The sequence below is a fragment of the Triticum urartu genome, chromosome 1 (genome assembly GCF_003073215.2).
Source record: "Triticum urartu cultivar G1812 chromosome 1, Tu2.1, whole genome shotgun sequence".
Classification (NCBI taxonomy): domain Eukaryota; kingdom Viridiplantae; phylum Streptophyta; class Magnoliopsida; order Poales; family Poaceae; genus Triticum; species Triticum urartu.
This window is the reverse complement of record NC_053022.1, coordinates 392,483,282-392,497,379: the sequence shown is the minus strand read 5'-3', so window position 1 is coordinate 392,497,379 and position 14,098 is coordinate 392,483,282.

Sequence of the window (14,098 nt, the reverse complement as noted above, 5' to 3'; positions counted from 1 at the left end):
CCCAACAATTGGAAGATCACAGGATGCAAAGAAGCATGGTGACATTAAGTCAAACCACAAGAAAATGTACGGTTATAATGCTATTATGCTACTATCTCTTAGTCTTGTGCTTCATGAATAGGAATTTGAAAAGGAGGACAAGTGAAAATTAAAATTCCTACGTTTTTTCTTTCAAGGAGACACTAAAGGAACAAATCCGTGTGCTCAGTGGACAATATATATAACATGTAGAGTAAAAAAGAGATGCAACAAGTGTAGAACCTCTTTGGCGAAGCCATGTCGATCTCAGCGTGATTGGGTTGGCCGGTGAGGATGCTCCGGCTGACTTGGCTGTCGGAGGAGGGGAAGAAGATCTTAGGTGTCTGGAGATGGAGCCCGAGGTACTGCTCCGCTGTGATGGAGGGTTTCGTCGTTGGAGCAGCTCCGGTGAGTTGTACGACGTCGAGGCTGAAACAGGACAAGAGAGACAATGAACAACGTTAACCTGAGTGGAATTCTAATAGCATCTCCAATACATGACGTAAAATACATAACCACAAAGTGCTAGATGTAAAATACATCAGCCGCTCATCTCTGAACTTAACTGTCGAAACTGAATTTTGCTGTCGAAACTGAATTTTGCTGTAGAAACTGAACGCACTAGCAAGGTGAGGCTACACATCGGTCGACTGACTTTTTCATCTCTGGTCAGTCGATTTTGCAGCCGTTGGATACGAAATCAAGGGCCTGCGGTTCATCTTCAACCTCCACCCCCCTGAGTCAGCCAAACAGCAGCCCCCCGCCGCCCGCGGCCGGCGATGCGCCGCCCCGCCCGCCCCGAAAACACTCCCCACCGCCGGTCCGCCGCCGCCCCGGCCATCCCTCTAGGCCACCCCGTGCCGAGCTTTTTCTCTGGCGATCCCCACGCCACCGCCCCGCCAACGCCCCGCCACCGCTAGCGACCACCGCCCCCATCCTGAACCCTAAGATAGATACTGGGGTATCTCTCCGGCGAGCCCCCCTCCCCGCTGCGGCTGGTTCTTCCTTCACCCCGGCGAGCCCCCCCACCACCTGAAAATCGACTGACCCAAAAGTCGATTCAGTCGACTGAAGTGTAGCTAAATCGGAGCAGCATCGCAAGCAAGAGCAAGAGCGAGAGAAGCAGCGCGAGCAAGAGCAATAGCAAGAGCAGACCAGGTAGGGGACCGAGAGCAAGAGCAGAGCAGCAGCGCGAGCGAGAGCTAAAGCAGCAGCAGGTCCTACTGATGTGGACGTCGCCGCCGAGGGAGCGACGCCGTGGAGGAAGTGGCCGGCGACGCCGTCGTGGATGGAGTCGCGCCATGTCGGCTCGGGACCGAGCGCCGACAGCACCGTGAGATCGAATCAAGAAGAAAATGTGGCGATTAGTGTACAACCTCTTTGGTGGCGCCGATTAGGCCGCAGCTTCATCCGAGGAAACGGTGATGATGATGCTCTTCCGGTGGTGCAGGTGAAGACGGCGGTGTGGGAATGGAGGTGGCGCGAAAGACGAGGGGAACATCGGGGCAACTCCTTGGAGGTGGAGGACGGGGTGGCTGAACCGGCGGGACGATGAGATCGACGACGGATCCTCATCCGGTACGGTGGATGAGGGACGTCGAGGTGTTGCTGTGGACGACGTCGTCGGGGAAGAGGCTCCAGCTGGGTGGCGGACGGAGCAGGGTGTGGGGTTTCCTCACGGGTTTTCGCGGCCTCGGTGTACGAATGGGTGGGCGGATGGGATGGCAGTGGGGAACCATGGCTTAGAGACGCGCTTGTCCAAAATGTGGGGTAAGTTACGAAAGTACCCCCACCGATTTGAGGCGGTTCTTTCGGTTCAGGGGTACCACGGGCATTTCGCGTGTCTGGATTTCACAGGAGGTGGGAGTTTTCGCGCGCGTTGTAATTTCGGAATAGCAAGGCGCGGGTTGAGATGGAAGGAGTTGTCGGAGCACAACGAGACAAAGATATATCTTAAATATTTCGGGCTAACAAGGCACGGGTTGAAATTTCCGGACAAGCCTAACGTGTACTGTCCCAAATAAATGCACCCTACAAATGTCATTCAAACCTTTGAATTCATGTTATGTTCAATTAAAATATTTCGCTACGTGTATAATGCATGCAACCTACTACTCAAATGAACATTTTAGTGCATTCCAAACGTATATACTACCGCTTCAATATGAACTAAATTTGAATTCATTTCTCTATTTGAATAAGATCTACAGTAATGATTGTTGTGAAGTCAAAGCATTTGAATTCGTTTCTCTATTTTAATAAGATCTACAATCATCATTATTGTCAAGTTAAACCATCGTTTGTGTATTATCTTCACAGCACACCACATGATTAGTCTCGAGTTACATATGAACTATGTGTACTCCTATATAAACTCCAACTAGATTTTTTGAATCCACTTCATAATCTAAACCATGTCTCATATGTATAATGTGTTTATCACATTATGTATGGTGCCCCGCCCCCTACGCCTACAAGTATTTAGATGTGAGTTGCAAACACCACACACTACCACAAATTCAAATAAAATGTGAGAATGTTCGATATATAGTATTGTTTAGATTGTTTGATATTTAGTTGTAAGCTGCGAATGCCACACATTATCACAAATTCAAATAAAATGTGAGATTGTTTGATGTATAGTATGGTTTAGATTGTTCGGCATTTAGTCATGAGTTGCAAACGCCATGCGTTATCACATTATGGTATAACATGTGCACAACACGTGTATCACCGCTATATTCATGCATGCAATGTTTAAAACACTATGATCTCCTATTCAAATATATGAATCCGCTTTCATATCAAATTATGATCTTTGCCAATCTCTTACACCCACACAATCCTCTAATCTTTGTAGCTACCACTAACTTACTCTCGTGCATGCACATGCCCTCCTCGCCCTCCCCCTCCCTCGACATTCTATCCACCTGGCACATTCATTTTTTTCTTTAGGTCGTTCTCCCAGAGTCTCCACAACTCCTTTCCGACACACACCTATCGATAAACCTCTCCAGCGGTTCCTGCCTACAACATACAAACACACCTTCAATCTCCTCCTTTATGTGTCCTTGCCTCGTGTCTCTCATACGGTCAGACACACGTGTAAACTCTCGCCCCTCTTTTCATCGCTCTCACAACCGCACACTCCTCCCCCTATCTAGCTAGTAGTTGGGCCTCTCGCACCACCTCCTAGCTCCATTCTCTCTGTCTATCCGTCTCGCTGGGCCTTATTTGCCTCTAACAAATGGACGTACACCGACCGATCTCTCGCTATACATATAGCTAGCTAGGTCCTTATAACTCGTTTTTTACCCACACGTCAATCGATCTACCTCATTAGTTGTGTCTCTCCCTTCCTCTGACAAACAACAATTGATCTACCGATCTAGTTAGGTTTGCTTACCAAACACATGGTTCCCCTTCATCATCCATGGATGCGTCCCGATAGATCTATCACGCACAGGCACACACAGAAACACATCCCCACTCTTATTGATAACATTGCAGTTCCACCCTCAGTTTGTCTAGTAGGCCTCTCCCACCATCTTCGAGAAGCAACTCCATCACCCATCCAGCACTCTACCCCTCTCCCTCCCTCTCTCCCTCCTCTCTCTCTCTGTCCCATCATATTTCCCGTCCTTCAGTTATGTATGGATGTCGACCTATCTCCCTTAGCTGGGTCTCTCCTTCTCAACACATATACGAGTCGTTCTACCTCTATAGTTAGGCCTCTGCCTACCGCTCCCACCACCCCCTCCCCCCCCACACACACCGCTACATCGAACGCTCTAGTCATGTCTCCCTGCCACACACAAACTTGACGTGTGCCCTCTAACGTTCCGGTAGGCTAGTCGCCCTATATCTTTGACTTGTACACACAAACAATTTTGATGGCTCTCTTCATCGATCTCGCACCCACCCACTTGATCCTCTCTTTGACTCTATCGATAGCTATGACCCCTCCCTCTCTTCTCGTGGATTGCCCGACCCTCTATGTATGATATGGATAGGCCTCCATTTCACACACATTGCATGCAAAATTTTGTTTGAGATGTCATCGACACATATTCCCACAAATAATTCACGAAATCAACCCCCACCCCCACCCCAAAATAAAAAACACTCATGAACGCGGTTTGTATCTCTCACACACACCCCACGTAGGTGGGGGACATGCACGAAGAGAAGAGGTGCATGCACGGTGCACGTACTCCCGTCTCTTTCCCAACCACACCCGCGCGGGTACACGGTGGAGCTCATTTCTGTACGAAAAAGGCAGCCCACGTGGTAGTTTAGCACGTGTACTGGTTGTCCACTTGGTGGAGGGAGGATCGTCTACCACGGGTGAACAAACAAATTGCGACTTGACGTGTTATGTTAAAAAAGAGGCAAAGGATGTGGGGCCTACCTTAGAGGCAAGGCTCTATACACTGGAGTACTTTTGATGTGTCCCGTCAACTCGTAGAACGAGGAGAAGCCTGCTTAGTACGCCGTCTCCCCCGCCCACGGGCGTGGTGGCTCGCAGGATGAGGTGAAGCTTGCTTACCACGCCTTACGCCCACTCCCTCGCCCACGCGCGCGGTGGCTCGTAGCCCGAGGAGAAAAATTTACTACTCCCTCCGTTTACTCCTCGTCCCTACTACCTTGGTTATAGAGATTATACTATCATATTGTTTGGAATATATATGTCCTTTAGTAGATTTCAATATGAACTACTAGTACATACTCCAAACACTGATGTATATAGACGTATTTTAGAGTGTAGATTCACTCATTTTTCTCCGTATGTAGCACTCTCCCTCGCCCCTCGACCCTCGCCCACGTGGTGGACGTGCAACAATTCATTCGGTCTCATATAGCCAGAACGATATATACTGCACTACCATTATTGCTCGACTTCCCAAAGAGGCGAAGAGCCAATCGCAAGGTTAATATCTTGGAGACGCCAAGCGCAAGGTTATATGATGTAGCGACCAGACCTCAAACGGTCCAATCTCTGTGCTCAGGTGTCATCCCTGGATCAGTAATGCTGACACCACACAGTACTTGAAGGATTTATAACAGAGTAGCAATCACACACTTATTACATCGAGTGTCTCAATAGAGATATTATTACAATAAATATGGCTTAAGGCCATCTAATAATGATAACATCGGAAGGCTTGGAAGATAAGTGAGTCCATCAACTCCAATGGCATCACTGAGTATAGAACCACGACCTAAAACTCCTTAATCGTCGTCTGAAAAGTCTGCAACATTAACGTTGCAGCCCGAAAATGGGTCAGCACAGGGAATATGCTGGTAATGTAACACATAGAGAGTAATGGAATGAAACAACTATACTATATGCATATTTGGCTGGTGGAAAGCTCTATGGTTACAGTTTTGCGTAAAGCCAATTTTTCCCTACTGCAAAGGAATAAATTTATTTAACTATTATGGTGGTTGTTAAACATTGAGAATGGTTGACAGCATCCTCAATCCCAATTAAGTAACATCATTAAACAAACCCGTCAAATTAAATTTTATAGTAACATGTTGAGATTCACATGATAATCCAGGTACTAGATACTCAAGACGTCCATAACCGGGAACACGGCTAATCATGATTAGTTTATACACTCTGCAGAGGTTTGCGCACTTTTCCCCACAAGACTCGATCGCCTCCGTTTGGTTTCTCGCACTTCACGACGTTTGAGAAACGGATGACCGAGAGATAGTCTTTCAGAAGCGCTAGCACCTTACGATGGGTAGACCGTACCACCTACCACTGTAAGAGTTCGCACGACTTAGTCAACTATGCTAGAGCCCATAATAGTTTGTGGCTACACACGGAAGTTTCTAGCATGAAAAATCTCATGATCCCTTTGAGCCTGGGTGGCGGTCCAAAAGAAAACAGGCAATCTTGGAATACCCAGGTACCTCAATCCACCCAGATGTGTATTTAAGTTGCCACCTTAGATAAACCATTGATTTAAAAATCTCACATCTGTCATGGATATCACTCACCCAATCCACGTCTACTAGCATAGCATAGCAATAATAAGCAAACGTAGAAGTAACTCCCAAAGGTTTGATAATAAACAGGTAATAGGTACTACCTCAACTACTTCCCAAACCCACAATTTAATTAGATCCTAATCATGCAATGTGTAGGGATTGATCTAATGCAATAAAACTGGGTAGTAGAAGGTATGATCAAAGTGTTACTTGCCTTGCTGATGATCCGGGAAACCTAGTGATTCGAAGTAACAAGCGGCGCACTCCGGGTACTCTATCGCAAACAAACAAGCATACAATAAGTACTCAACTAATGCACAGCTAAAACTCAAATAAGAGATCTAACCAGAAAGTTCAACTTAAGAACTCCGGTTGGCAAAAAGAATCAAATCGAACGAAGCAACGAAAGACAAACGGCAAAAGAAACATGCTTTGTTTACTATTCTGGATCTAAGGCAATTTTTACAGAAGCAAAAACTGGTTTAAGTTGATTGAATGGAAAGAGGGTTTCGAGACGAAACTCCAGGCGCTTGAATCGCCTGATTCCGATAAACGAGCGAGAAGTTATACTAAAACGAAAATCGGATCAGAAATCGCGATCAAAAAAATCGCGGATTTAATCCAAGAAAAAGAAAAACGACGAACAGTTTAACGAACGGACGTTCGTTAACTGGATCTAAACAACGAACACATTCGTTAAAACGAACGAACGAGCGAACGCTCGCTAAATAGAATAAATCGAAGAAAAAACCGTTCTAAAAAAACGAATCTAAAAAAAATAAACCGCGGCTTTTAAAAAAACCAAGCGGTTTTTTAAAGAAAACCGCCAGCGACGGCGGCTACCTTGGGCGGCGTGTCCGGCGAGCGGGCGGGGCGGCGGCGAGGCGGCGGGGCGGCGGCGCGGGCGGCGGCGAGGCGGATCGGGCGCTAGGGTTTCGGCCCGGGTGGGCTGGCTCGGGCCCCGGGCGGCGGCTTATAAGGGCTGCCCCGGGCGGAGTCCCGCTCGGGTACGGCCCGGAGTCGGTTCGCGTTTTTTTAATAATAATGCACAGAAAAACAAATAAAAGAAATACTAAACGGACTCCAACAATCCCGAAATAAATTTTCCCCGGCTTCTAAAATCAAGGCGCACAGGATGAACATTTATTTGGGGCCTAAATGCAATTTTGAAAAACGCGCATTTTTCCTAAATTCAAATAAAATAGCTAATAAAACCAAATAAAATCTTATTTGATTTTTTATTAAATCCTCAATATTTCTTTATTTTGGGAAAGTCATTTTATTCCCTGTCTCATATTTTTGTAATAGAAATTATTGAAGATAAAATAAATAAAATCAAATTATCCTATTTTCAAAATTTGAGACAACTCAAATATGAAAATAACGAAATCCCCAACTCTCTCCGAGGGTCCTTGAGTTGCGAAAAATTTCTAGGATCAACCAAAATGCAATAAATATGATATGCAATGATGATCTAGTGTATAACATTCCAAATTGAAAATTTGGGATGTTACAAACCTACCCCCCTTAAGATGAATCTCGCCCTCGAGGTTCGGGTTGGCTAGAAAATAGGTGAGGGTGGTCCTTCAGCAAATCTTCCTCTCGTTCCCAGGTGGCTTCATCCTCCGTGTGGTGGCTCCACTGAACCTTGCAAAACTTGATAACCTTGATGCGGGTGACTCGACTGGCATACTCTAGAATCTTAACTGGTTTCTCCTCATAGGTCAAATCACTGTCCAACTGGATTGCTTCCAGCGGCACTGTATCTCTCAGCGGTATGTCAGCCATCTTTGCGTGGCACTTCTTCAACTGGGAAACGTGGAACACGTCGTGAACTCCTGACAATCCTTCGGGCAATTCCAACTTGTAGGCTACTTCTCCCATACGTTCCAACACTTTGTATGGGCCTACAAAACGTGGCGCTAGTTTTCCCTTAACTCCAAAGCGCTTAACTCCTCGAAGTGGTGATACTCAAAGATAGACTCGGTCTCCGACTTCATAACCTGTCTCCTTGCGTTTAGAATCTGCATAACTCTTCTGCCTGGATTGAGCTACCTTTAGCCTGTCGCGAATTAATTTCACTTTCTGTTAAGATTCCTTTATCAGATCCGGTCCAAACAACTGGCGATCTCCAACTTCATCCCAGGACAATGGGGTCCTGCACCTTCTTCCGTACAAGGCTTCGAAAGGGGCCATCTTCAAACTGGATTGATAGCTATTGTTGTAAGAGAATTCTGCATATGGCAAATTCTCGTCCCAACTAGATCTGTAATCTAGCGCACAAGCTCTTAGCATATCCTCCAAGATCTGGTTGACTCTCTCAGTCTGTCCATCTGTCTGCGGGTGGAAAGCTATGCTAAACTCTAGTCTGGTTCCCAAAGTCTCATGCAACTAATTCCAGAACTTTGAAGTAATCTGGGTTCCTCTATCCGATACAATGCTTCTTGGAACTCCATGCAGACATACGATCCTGGTCATGTATATCTTTGCCAACTTTGCACTGGTATAGGTAGTCTTCACTGGAATGAAATGAGCTACCTTTGTCAAACGATCGACTAGAACCCATATCGAGTCATAGCCTGAACGTGTTCTCGGCAATCCTGTAATAAAATCCATGCCTAGCTTATCCCACTTCCATTCGGGTATCGGCAATGGTTGTAGCAATCCTGCTGGCTTCTGATGCTCTGCCTTCACTCTCTGAAATACATCACAAACTGCTACGTATTCCGCAATATCCTTCTTCATTCCGGTCCACCAGAAAATATCCTTCAAATCCAAATACATCTTGGTATTTCCTGGGTGAATCGAATATGGTGAATCATGGGCCTCTTGCAGAATTAGCTTCCTAATCTCCGGATCATTTGGCACATAAACACGGTCTTCAAACCTTAAGGTATCGTGCTCATCCTCATGAAATCCCTTAGCTTTTCCTTTGCTATTTTTCTCCTTAATAGAAGCAATCTCCTTGTCAGTCCTTTAGGCTTCTCTGATTTTATCCATCAATGTAGACTAAATCTCCAATGCTGCTACATAGCCTCTCGGAACTGTTTCTAAACATAACTCTCGAAGATTTTCAGCTAACCCCCTTGGTAATTCTCCCGTCATTAGGGTGTTGACATGGCTCTTACGGCTTAATGCGTCAGCTACTACGTTAGCCTTTCCGGGGTGATAATGCAATTTCATATCATAATCCTTGATGAGATCCAACCATCTCCTTTGTCTGAGGTTCAACTCCTTCTGTGTGGAAATATACTTCAAACTCCTATGATCCCTGTACACCTTGCAATGGTTTCCAATCAGAAAATGTCTCCAAGTCTTCAGTGCATGCACTACAGCTGCTAACTCCAAATCATGCATAGCATAATTCAACTCATGAGGCTTAAGCTGTCGTGAGGCATATGAAACAACTCTCCCTTCCTGCATAAGAACTGCTCCAAGTCCTCGACGTGAAGCGTCGCAATACACCTCATAATCCTTGGTCTGGTCTGGCAAAATCAACACTGGTGAAGTAACCAAACGTTTCTTCAACTCCTGAAAACTAGCCTCACATTCCTCTGTCCATATGAACTTGGTATCCTTCTTCAACAACTCAGTCATAGGCTTCGCAATCTTTGAGAAATTCTCAATAAACCTCCGGTAGTATCCTGCGAGTCCAAGAAAACTCCGGATCTCTCCCACGGTGGTTGGTGCTTCCCACTTGGTCACGGTATCAACTTTAGTGGGATCTACTGCTATACCTTCTCCGGATATAACATGTCCGAGAAATCCAACTTCCTTCAACCAAAACTCACATTTGCTAAACTTGGCATATAGTTGATGTTCCCTGAGCTTTCCAAGAACCAAACGCAAATGTTCCTTATGCTCCTCTTCATTCTTTGAGTAAACCAGGATATCATCAATGAACACTATGACGAACTTATCCAAGAACTCCATAAACACCTTGTTCATCATGTTCATAAAATATGCAGGTGTGTTAGTCAGACCAAATGACATAACGGTGTACTCGTACAGCCCATACCTGGTGGTAAAAGCCGTCTTGGGTATATCCTGTTCCCGAATCTTCAACTGGTGGTATCCTGATCGCAGATCGATCTTGGAAAATACCTTAGCTCCTTGCAATCGATCAAACAGATCATTGATCATCGGTAGTGGGTACTTGTTCTTGATGGTTACTTCATTTAATCCTCGATAATCGACAACCATCCTTAACGATCGATCCTTCTTTTCCACTAGAAGTACTAGTGATCCCCAAGGTGAAGAACTTGGGCGAATATATCCTTTATCCAGTAACTCCTTAATTTGCTTCTTAATTTCCACCAAATCCTTTGTAGGCATCCTATATGGTCTCTTTGATATTGGCCCTATGCCTGGCATTAGCTCAATCAAAAAACTCAATATCTCTATCCAGTGGCATGCCTGGCAACTCTTCTTGAAATACTTCGGGGAAATCCTTCACTACTGGTACTTCCTCCTATACAACTCATGTTAAGAAATTTACTTGAGTCCTCTTTGGCACATGTCGGGATACATACTTGATCCTTCTCCCTTCTGGGGTGGTAAGCAAAATTGACATACTAGCACATTCAATATTCCCTTCATACTTTGATAACCAATCCATGCCTAATATCACATCCAATCCTTGGGATTCCAATACTATTAGGTCTGAGGGAAAAACATAGTTACCAATCTGTAAGTGCATCTAGTGCCACCCCTAGTTGGTTTTGGAGTATTGACGACAAACCTAGTTGAGGGACTAATGTGTTTGTTAGAATTGCAGGATAACACAGGTAGAAGTCCCTCATTGATTCGGTTTTACTACCAAAGATGACCCCCAAAAATGTATGAAGACATTGAAGTCAAAGGTGGTATATGAAGATATTCACTTTGAAGACTATGACAAAAGAAGACACGTTATGAAGCCTATGGAGCTCAAAGACTTAGATCTTTCGTAGTTCTCTTTCTTTTGTGTTGAGTCATAGGAACCACCGTACTGTTAAGTGGGGTCCAGGAGAACCAGTCAGAATGACTGAAGTGATGCCTAAACCAAAAACCTATGTCTTCGAGTGAAGACAATGAGAGCGAATCTTTGTCCAGAGCCGACAAGTCAGCTTTGCTTGTAGCCCATGTAAAGTTGCCATGAGAGTTTGAAATCTGACCGTTGCGACACGTGTAAGTTCCTTACTGACCCAGGGCCATTTCGGACAAATCAGGTCGGGTTGCCAAGTGGCTATAAATAGCCCACCCCCTACAACCATAACTGGTTGGTTGCTCAGATTTCAGTGCACTGTTTTTGTCGTTTGAGAGCAACCCACCTCGAAGCCTTTGAGAGAAAATTCCTAGCGAGGAGAAAAGCCCTAACCACCCAGAGCCAGAGAAATTGGGCATCACTTAAGTCTTCTTGTCTGTGTGATCTGAAGACTTATTACACTTGAGGACTGTGAATCCTCCAGACGGTTAGGCGTCGCGTTCAGAGCATCCAAGAGACATTGTGGATTGCCAGTGAACGAAGTTGTGAAGGTTTGGGAGCCTACCTTGAAGACTTACCAGAGTGATTGGGCGAGGACTATGTGTCCTCAGCTCAAGGAGAATACGGTGAGGACTTGGTGTCCTGAGCTGCGTGTTCAGGATTGGGTGTCCGGGACTGTGTGTCCTAAGGTTTAAATACCTAGCCGCTCCAACCAGACGTACAGTTGTCATAGCAACTGGAACTGGTCTAACACATCATTGTCTTCAACGAGTCACTGGTTTCATCTTCACTTCCTTTGTCTTACTGTTACTCATTGTGAAGCCATTGCATGCTTGCTCTATCTTTTATCTTCACAACATGAATGTATGATCTGTTTGGCTTCATAACTTCTTCCTACCTGATCCTTATTACACTGCAGCTGTTTGTCATTGTGCTTTCACTCTATTGAATACTTGACCATGGCTGGCCTAGTGTAATCTAACTTCCGCTGCATAGTGATAGGCATAATCTTCGCTGTTTGTCTTCATAACTCCCACGTTTTGAAGACTTTCATAAAAATCGCCTATTCACCCCCCCTCTAGTCGATATAACGCACTTTCAATTGGTATCAGAGCAAGGTGCTCCCTTGTTCTGTGTGATTCGGTTTAACCACCTGGAGTTTTAGCTATGTCGACTGCAGGGATAATCGAAGTCTCCGCTGCGTGCCCCGTCTTCGATGGAACTGAATATCCCTACTGGAAGAATAAGATGCGCATGCATCTTTAAGCCATTGACGTCGACCTATGGTATGTCGTCGAGAACGGCGTTCCCAAGGCTGGAGAAGGTGTCACTGCTGCTGATGTCAAGAAGTTCACTCAACTGGACTCTACTGCTAAAAATATCATCTGTGGTCATTTGACAAAAGGACAGTATGGCCGTGTGAGTGCCTTGAAGACATCCAAGCTAGTCTGGGACTAGCTCTCCAAGGTCAATGAAGGCATATCAACCCAGAGAGATCAAAGAATCAGTGTTCTTCGCAACCTCTTCAACCGCTTCAAGCGAAATGACAATGAGAATGTCCAGCACACATTTGACCGGCTCACTGACATCACAAATGAGCTTCAAGCCCTCGGTGCCATTGAGATCACCAAACATGAAATCGTCAAGACGCTGCTGAGATCACTTGATAGTTCATTTGACATCCTAGCCCTGATGATTCAAGAACGTCCTGATTTCAAGACACTCGATCCGTCTGACATACTTGAGAGGCTCAACACACATGAGTTTCAGCTTTCTGAGAAAAGAGATATCTACGGTCCAAACTATCGGCGAACTCGTGCCCTGAAGGCAAAAGCTGTTTCCTCATCTGAAGAAGAATCTGACAGCAGTTCTGATGATCCTGAAGACATTGGAAGGGAACTTGCAATGCTAGTGAAGAAGTTCCAAAAATTCACCAAGAAGAAAGGCTTCAGAAAATCTTCACGATCAAGCTCAAGGAATGATGAAGCTTCTGCTCATGACTACAAGAAGAAAACATGTCACAAGTGCAAGAAAACTGGACACTTCATCTCTGAGTGTCCACAATGGGACAATGAGAACAGAAGGAAGAAGAAGAGCAAGGAATATGATTCTGACGACAAGAAGAAGAAGAAATACTCAAAGTCTTCTTCCAAGTCTTCTTCAAAGTCTTCATCACACAAGAAGAGCTCATCTGGCAAGGCACGTGCGTTTGTTGGCAAGGAAATGGATTCAGAGGAGGAGTCCGCTTCTGAGGAGGCAGAGGTGGAGTCCGAGGAGGAGTCTGATTCTGGCATTGCGAGTCTAGCTACAGAATACGTCACCAAGTCCATCTTCAACACTGAAGACAATGACTGCATCACCGACACCGACGCAAATGACAAGAACGACTCCACTCCTACCTACTGCTTCATGGCACCCGGTGCCAAGGTAAACACACGCACTACTCGCTATCAAACATCTAGTGACGATGACTCTGACTGTGATTCAAAACCCATCTACAAAACACTTGCTAAAATTGCAACTGAACAACAGAAAGCTATGGAACATATTCAAAAACTATTAGACAGAAGCGATGATATATTAGGTGCTGAAATGACTCGATCTGAATCCTTAATTGAAGACATAAAAAATCTTCACGTTAAGTATCAGGAACTTGAAGATCGTCTTGATACTCTCTCAACAACTCATGAAAAGCTTTCCTATGATTATCTTCAAAGGAAGCAAGAACTTGAGAAATTGAGAGCGGCTCATGAAGATCTTCAAAAGGAAAACGAGTCACTTCGCGCCAAACAGATCAGTTCCGCTCAGGAAGGATTTGAACCACCATGTCTTAAATGCATTGAGCGTGATAATGCTACTTCTGTTGCTGAATGTTCCACTGCTACTGCTGTTGCAATATCTTCAACTGTTGATGTGGTAACTAACCCCTCTGCTGAGGATACCACTGCTATTGCTGATGAGAATGCTAGGTTGAAGACATTGCTTGAAACAGGGATGTACAAAAGTCTTAAAGGACATCAGACATTATGTGATGTCCTCAAGAAGCAGATTCTGAATCGAAACCCTAGGAAAGAGGGTGTTGGGTTCACAAGGAAAATAAATGCAGATGGC